Raw genomic sequence first — 8,842 nt, forward strand, 5'->3', positions numbered from 1 at the left:
ATTAGCACGCTTATTATTCAGAAAGGGGTGTGTATTTCAGCATTATAATTACCCAAGGTTAGTCTGGGATACACTCTTGGCACGAATTTGATCCAGAGGTTACATTTTGCTGTCTTACATCCAAGTCAGCAAATGCAAAAGGACGTGTGAGATACATTGGGTTGTTTCACATCCCATTCAAGGCCGAGTATGTTCCTTGACGCCTCAAGCACATCCCAACTGAAACTTCTTGATAAACTCTTGACTTTGTTCTTCTGGCATCAGTCCGGTTCCCAGCGTGTAGCACTTGGTGCTGGCTCTGTGCTCCCGGCCCTGCCCTGGTGGGGTGGCAAACACCACGCTCGCGGCAGTAGCCCAGCTCAGCAGCCCCTGGCCCGCAGCTGCAGCCCACGGGATGCGGGCATTGTGGCCATCAGCCCTGGTCATCCCCAGGCCCTCGTCCCCACAGCTCCATCCCGCAGAGAACACGGGCCATTGTCACCAGCCCCCCTGGAGACAGCAGAGCTGTGCTCTAGCCCTGAGGGCAGCCGGGCAAAGGCCAAAGGGAGGTGCACCGGGAAGGAAAGGGGATGGGAACAAGGGGAGAGGTTTGGAGTGCAATGGTGAGGGGTGGGAAAACATCAGCAAGTGACGAGGACAACACAGGACTCTGTTAAAAATGTGCCTTCTTCCATCACTGAAGCCTGATTTATGCATGTGTGAGGAAAGTGTCTTTTCTATACATATATTTACCTTTTTTACCTTGTAGTTAAGATCCTTCCTGACACTGTCTATTCCTATTCCCTGTTCACTTAGTTCTTTTACCGCAAAGTGATAAGCCCCTGTGATAGCTTAACCGGGTAGCTTTTCTCTGCTCATTTTCTTTTCTTTATTGGTGTTGCTCCAGCTCCCTGATGAAGATCTTCAAAAACAATATGTGTTGAGTATTTTCAAAACAGGAACTATCACTCTATAGCTTGCTACTTTCCCCTAGTGCCACTGCTGCTCTCTGTTAGGAAAACGACTGATTTTACTTGCTGAAAGTGACCGATTTACTTCTATTAACCCGCTTGCATATCATATGCAAATACATACACCACAGACCTGAGTGGAACTTAAACCTGTTCCACCCAAGCATTGCCCCACAAGAAGCAGGGCTGTCTTAATACCCTAACTTAGCCCTACAAAGAATCTTTTCTTCTTCTTTCATCTGCCTTTAGTTCCCCCAGGCCCTCGTTATGAAGGTTTCGATCAATTGCTGTTAACATATATTTGAATTCAAATATTTGTGCTATTCATGGAGAAAAGCTCGTTCTGCTGACTGCTTGGCTGTGTCAGGGCTCTGTGAATCAAACCGAATAAAAGACTTGACCAGGTATTCTGCACAGCCGCAGGTCATATAGAGGAGCTCACCGGAGCAGGGACCACATGCCGTACGCAGAGCAGATCATGTCCAGGGCTCCAGCAGACAGAAGGAAAGATTCTGCCAGGGCAGGGCCTGATCCGACTTTAGAAGCCTTTAAGGGCATCATCTAAGTGGGAGGCAGAGAGAGGTAGATAAGTGTATCCAAGTAAGATGATTCTTGTGATCCAGAGAGTGAAGCGCAGGCTGCATGCAGACACATTACCCATTCGTTCTGAATGTTTGATTTTTGTCCTCTTTCCTGAGGACTGTAGATAAATTTGGTGTTGTACTTAACTCCCATTACCCACCTCAGTGGGGGTATGTAAAAGACAGGCAGAGGTGGTGCTGAGGGACATGGTTTAGTGGTGGACTTGGCAGCGTTAGGTTGATGGTTGGATTCGATGATCTGAAAGGTCCTTCCAATCTGGACAATTCCATGATTCTGTGATATCTCAGTGATGGGACCCCCGCTCTCCCACGCTTCACTGTCACCACAGCTCCTTGTTCCCCTCCACTCCCTGGATCTAGAGGGTGGGGAGGATGGAGGAGGCAGGGGACTGGTCTGTAGAGCGCAGATAGGCCTCTGTGCTCCCACAGACACCAGACAGAGCGCTGCTTCATCAGACCCAGTGGCGTTTCTTACCTTCTCATGCTATGTGACAGAGATCTTTCATCTCTTCTCAGGCTCTTTGCTGTGCCTGAGCGACGCATTACCCTCGAGCCTGCTGATGTTATACTTTGGCCATTTTTCTGGCCAATGTAATGCAGGCAGAGGTTCCGCCTGCCCACCTTTCTGCCCTGCAGTTGCACAGGTCTCTCGATTCTCCTTGCGCTGTTCTTCCAGTATCGGCGCTTTGTAACTCGCCCTCCTGGCTTCTTCAGCCTCCCCTGTCACATGCTACTTTTCCCACTGCAGAAGCCACCTTTCAACGCTGTGAAGCCTTTGAAGCCACCTTTCAACGCTGTGAAGCCTTTCTTCTGTGTACGATTCCCTCACAGCTCCGAAAGTCGCGTTGGAGCAAAAGGGGGCAGTCGCGCACTGCGGTCCGTCCGTGCGGGCGCTGTCAGCCGGGCAAACGCTCTCTCTGGAGTGAAAAGCTCCGACCAGCAATCGGTCACCAGCGGGTGGTTAATTCTCTGGTTTGCAACTGACTGCCTGTGTTAAGCATCCTTCTGGAGAAATGGATGGCAAAGACACGCTCCTCAGGTGCGTGTCCTTCCTTAGAGCTGCTTTAAACTGTCTCCTCCTCAGAGAGAGACAAGCTTTTCCATCAATGGCTAAGACACCGTCAGTCCGTCTGTCTCATCCTCCTCTGCTGCTCTTTCTGCCTCCTGCTGCCCACGGATGGCCAGGGACAGTGCAATGAACTCCAACGGGGAACTTAAAATTAACTTGGCAATGAAGGCCGGGGGGGACATGCTATTTTCAACCTAACTCATTGCCTGGTCCCACAACCAGTTTAATGCCGCAAGTGTGGGAGCAAACGGCAGGAGTGTGCCACCACTGCCTGCCATGGCACGTCGGCAATGTGAAGCTACCACTGCTGACAGACAGGGCACATCGGTGCGGTGAAGCACTGCCTGCGCTCTTCCCTCAAAGCCTTTGTGCCAGGGCCACCAAGGATGGGCCCAGGCTGGTCCTGCTGTGCTTTCACCTCTCCTGGGCAGCACAAGGTTTCCCTGAGACCCCTGGGCCCAGCCCATCGCCGAGAGCTCTGCTGGCCTTTCCCTCCTGTCTCTCCTTATCTCTGCCCCATATGCCCAGATTCTGATGTTTCTTTGTGTTCCACACTCGCTGAGGAAAGAGCGTTTGAACTGTCACTTCAGCTGGTGCTTGTGGGTTTTTGGTTGTGACTCTCGCTGCTCATCCTTAGTGCTTCCTTCCACCTGCCTGAGAACAGGCACAGGCACTCGCCAGAGGTTACATCTGTGTGTCCTGCAGTGTCTTCGAGCTGCAGCAGATAAGGACTGGGATCAGCACTCAGACCGAGCCCAGTTTTTCACTGAGCCGCTCTCCGTAGCCACTCAGTTTTACCTCTGGGCTCACCAAAAACAACGTGCTCTTTTGAAGAAGAGGCTCCCCAGCTGCTCTCTGTATCTGGTACTGCCCGGAGCAGAGGGAGCAGAAGCTGAGCTCTTTAGGTGACTCCTGTGATCATGGTATCCTGCAGCAAGGACACTCACCTTGGAGAAAGGACTCCAGGTTCCTTGTCTGTCTGTTCCTAGTACTATATTATTTTATTAAATAATCATACAAGCATAAAACACAGGGACAGCTCTTGGAGCAGAGACCAAACACAGCTATGTCTCCCAGCCTGAGGGTCTTGTCTGCTCTCTCTGACTTTTTCTGCATAATGCCATGTTTCAGAGGGAAAGAAGTGGACAGCAAGAACCATTCCTTCCCCTTTTTCCTAGAAAGACATGGCATGGTGATTTGAAATGTCCATACCTCCTGGAGTTGAGGGGAGAGCTGGGCTGGCTATCTTGCTTCTTGTGCCTGTGCTTCAGTCACGGGACTCACAGGGACCTGGGGGAGATGCGGTTGGATGTTGGGAGAAGACCAGGTTTCACAGCATACATTATGTTGAGAAAACTCCCCGGACCGGGGCCTTCACGTGGCACACAGGAACACTTTGTATCTGGATAATGACTGGACTTAAGCTAGCTTTTCATAAGCCACCCACACTGTTCTTAGCTGACCTAGACCCGAAACAGGACTTTATGGCATGTTCTCACTGCAAAATAAGCCACAGCCAGAGAGCGAGCTCAGCTTTTGGACCTCAGCCATGCACACTGCCTAACTGCTGGCATGGGTTTGGCCCCTGCTAAGCGGCCATTTATGAGAAGGCTTTGGTGCACCACGGAGCAATAGCACACGCTGGGGATCATTGACAATGGGCAGGATGGACGAGGCAGTATCAGAACCAGTTCCCCAAATGCTTTGCAGCCACCTTCTGCAGGTTTGATGCTTCAAACCACATTATACACCCTAACACCATGCTGCACAGCAGGCAATGGACTGTCTCCACGCCTAGAGCTCTTACTCTGTCTCAGGGACTCTGAACTGGAAAAGCACAGGTGCAAAAACACCCATGTCTTATGGCCAGATGGTCCTCACACGAAACCCAGCTGAAGCCCAGTCAGGAGTCAACTGATGGGGACGAGCCCGGTCTGCACGGCACGGACTCATGGCAGAAAGCAGTTCCTGGCACATTCTCATCTGGGGTACAGGTGTAGCTGACGCACCATCTGACCCAAGAGGCCAAACAGGCTGGTCCCAAAGTGCTGCAAAGGGCAGCAGCAGAAGGGACTTTTTGCGTGGCAGAGCAGGGGTCGCACCCGTCACTTCCCTCCTGTCTCTCCTCAGCCACCAGCGGCCACCCCGGCCACATCCTCGCTCCATGCAAGGTGAGACCTGAATATATGTACTCTGTAGGGAAAGGTAACCTGGGAAAGGTAACCTGCATGCTCTTATAATAAATTTATATAATAGAATTATACTGTGTTATTTAAATAATATCATAAGTTAATCATATAATAATTGTATAATATATTGTATAAGCATTGTAGATAATATGAAATACATATATCAAATATGTATAATACATATAATATGTAATACATTATAACAGTTATAATTTATGTTAATTTATAAAATGTTATCACAGCAAGTTATCATATCTAATGTTTGCATTGAAAATATAATAATTTCCTTATAATTGCGTAAGCAAAACATCACTACGGAGGCGGGTAAACACTGTAACAGGGGCCAGAGAGGTTGTAGGATCTCTGGGGAAAAGAATTTTGGGGCAGGAGTTAGCAGGGTTCATTGACAGGGCTTTAAACTAGATATGAGGGGGCAAGGGGAGATAACTGGGCCTGTCAAGAGTAAGCCCAAGGGAAGCATGCCAGGGCTTGAAGGATGATGGACTAGTGAGGACTCTCGCTCTGCCATTTCATTTGGGAGAAGGGACAGACGTTTAGAAATCACGGAAGCACCTGAGAGGGGTCTGGCAGGAAATGGGGCCCACACTCACAAAAAGGTGTTGGAATCATTAGCTCATCTGAAGTGCATCTACACCAATGCACGCAGTATGAGCAACAAACAGGGGGAGCGTGAAGCCATGATGCACCAGGGAAACTATGACAGAGTGGCTATCACAGAAACGTGGTGGGATGCCTCACACGACTGGAGTGTCACAATCGATGGCTACAAGCTCTTCAGGAGGGACAGACAGGAAAGGAGAGGTGGAGGAGTGGCCCTGTATATTAGAGAATGCTATGAGAGCTCAGAAATCAAGTATAGCGATGATGGGGTGGAGAGTGTTTGGATTAGGTTAAGGGCCGATAAAGCTGATATCGCTGTGGGAGTCGGCTATAGACCTCCCAACCAAAGCAGTGAGGTGGATGAAGCTTTCTATAAGCAGCTGGGGGAAATCTCTCAGTCACTTGCTGTTGTTCTTGTGGGGGACTTTAACCTCCTGGATATCTGCTGGGAATACAACACAGCTGAGAGGGAAAAATCCAGGAGGTTCCTGGGGCGTGTGGAGGATAACTTCCTCACAGAGCTGGTAAGTGAGCCAACGCGGGAAGGTGCCCTCCTGGACCTGCTTGTTGTGAACAGGGAAGAACTTGTGGGGGAAGTAAAGGTTGGTGGCCGTCTAGGGCACAGCGATCATGAGATGATTGAGTTTTTGATTCTTGGAGAAACAAGGAGAGGGGTTAGTAAAACTGCCACCTTAGACTTCCGGAGGACAAACTTTGACCTGTTCAGAAGACTGCTTGACAAAATTCCTTGGGAGGCTGCCCTGAAGGATACAGGAGCCCAGGAAGGCTGGATATACTTCAAGAGAGAAGTCTGAAAGACACAGGAGCAGGCTGTCCCCATGTGCCAAAAAACAAGTAGGCAGGGAAGGAGACTGGCCTGGCTAAATAGGGACCTTTGGCTGGACCTTAAGAACAAAAGGCTTGTTCTTAAGTGGCTCGCCAAGCCACTTTCCATTATCTACCTGAAGTCATGGCTAACTGGGAGGTCCCAATGGACTGGAGGGTAGCAAATGTAGCACCCATCTACAAGAAAGGCAGAAAGGAGGATCCGGGAAACTATAGACCTGTCAGTCTGACCTCAGTACCAGGTGTGAAAGAAAGGGAAGGTCATGGAGCAGATCATCTTGAGTGCCATTACAAGTCATATAATGGACAACCAGGGGAACAGTCCTAGCCAGCATGGGTTTATGAAAGGCAGGTCCTGCCTGATGAACCCGATCTCCTTCTATGACAAGATGACCCGATTATTGGATGAGGGAAACGCTGTGGACATTGTCTACCTAGACTTTCAAAAAGCATTTGACACTGTTCCCCATAAAATTCTCATGGAAAAACTGGCAGCTCACGGCTTGGATGAGCATACGATCTGCTGGATCAAGCACTGGCTGGATGGGCGGCCCCAAAGAGTGGTGGTCAATGGAGTTAAATCCAGCTGGCAGTCGGTCACACGTGGTGTCCCTCAGGGCTCGGTGTTGGGACCATTTCTGTTTAACATCTTTATTGATGATCTTGATAAGGACATAGAGTGCATCATCAGCCAGTTTGCAGATGACACGAAGCTAAGCGGGAGTGTTGATCTGCATGAGGATAGGGAGGCTCTACAGAGAGACTTGGATAGATTGGACCGATGGGCCAATGCTAATGGAATGAGCTTCAACAAGGCCAAGTGCCAGGTCCTGCACTTGGGCCACAACAACCCCATGCATCGCTACAGGCTTGGGGCAGTGTGGCTGGAGAGCTGCCTGGCAGAAAAGGACCTGGGGGTTCTAATTGACAAACGGCTGAACATGAGCCAGCAGTGTGCCCAGGTGGCCAAGAGGGCCAATGGCATCCTGGCTTGTATTAGAAATAGCGTGACCAGCAGAAGGAGGGAGGTGATTTTCCCCCTGTACTCAGCACTGGTGAGGCCACACCTTGAGTATTGTGTCCAGTTCTGGGCACCTCAATACGAGAGAGATATTGAGGTGCTGGAGCGAGTGCAGAGGAGGGCAACAAAGGTGGTGAAGGGCCTGGAGAATAAATCTTATGAGGAGCGATTGAAGGAGCTGGGACTGTTTAGTTTGAGGAAGAGGAGGCTGAGGGGAGACCTCATCACTCTCTACAGCTACTTGAAAGGCCATTGTAGAGAGGTTGGTGCTGGTCTCTTCTCACAGGCAATTGGCGATAGAACAAGAGGGAATGGCTTCAAGCTGCAACACGGTAGGTTTAGGCTGGACATTAGGAAAAAATTTTTCACAGAAAGAGCGGTCAGACACTGGAATAGGCTGCCCAGGGAGGTGGTGGAGTCACCATCCCTGAATGTGTTTAAGACTCGTTTAGATGTGGTGTTAGGGGATGTGGTGTTGGGGAGAACTTTGTAGAGTGGGGTTGATGGTTGGACTCGGTGATCCCAAGGGTCTTTTCCAAGCTAAATGATTCTATGATTCTATGATCTCCATCCTTGGAGATGCTCAAAACTTAAAGGCCCCAGACAACCGGACAAGGCTGTGAGCAAGCTGATGTGACTGTGCTTGCTTTTAGCAGAGGGTTACACCAGAGCCCTCCAGCGGTCCTGTACCCAGGTATGTGGCTCTGATTTTTGACCTCTGGTAGCACTGCAGCCGCACAATAAACTATAATACGCACACGCCAAGCAGACTAGAGGTTGTTTAGGTCTTCTGACACGCATGTTTCGCCGACGCATCTCAGACATTTTGTAACATGCGCTGTAAATGAAAGGAGGGAGAAGCGTGAGTATTAAAGATCAAGGATTAGATGTTAAATCCTGCCTGGTCTGTTGCTGGTATCAAAACAGTTTGTGCATTCACCATTAATAGCAGACACACTTTGTCCCACTGTACTCTGCAAGCAAATAGTCAGCGTGGTCAAACATGGCTAGGGTGGTTTCTGTTTGACAATATTTAGAACACAGTAGTTCTTGCAAATAAAAGGCCTTACCCTGCTGGCCAGGCACAGGCCAGTCTCCGGCAAGACTTCGCAGGGCCGTAAAGTACAGGATGAGCCCCTCTATCAGCAGCACTAACTAAGCAATGAGGTCACTATAGGATAATGGGGAAAACTGAACTCTGCTACAACTAAATGTCATGTTGATAAACGCAACTTCACCGGGTTTTATAAACAAAATTAAACTTAATTTGCTTCACAGTAGCTAAGGTGCTGTTAATTCAAAACCCACAGAATAACTCATTGGACACAGTTAATAGTCAGCAGACCACATAGGCCAGGCTTTGAAAGCATTTAATATTCACTGAAGTGCTGCTTGTATCCAATTATAACTCACTACTTGCCATCTTAATAATTTAAATCTGTCCACTCTTTAGAGAGAAAAAAATGCACTAATCAAAGACATGAATGCACCTTTTGCTTTTGACAGCATTAAATTAAAACTAAATGGTAGATCTTGAATGAGTT

Source organism: Rissa tridactyla, chromosome W (genome assembly GCF_028500815.1).
Source record: "Rissa tridactyla isolate bRisTri1 chromosome W, bRisTri1.patW.cur.20221130, whole genome shotgun sequence".
Lineage (NCBI taxonomy): Eukaryota > Metazoa > Chordata > Aves > Charadriiformes > Laridae > Rissa > Rissa tridactyla.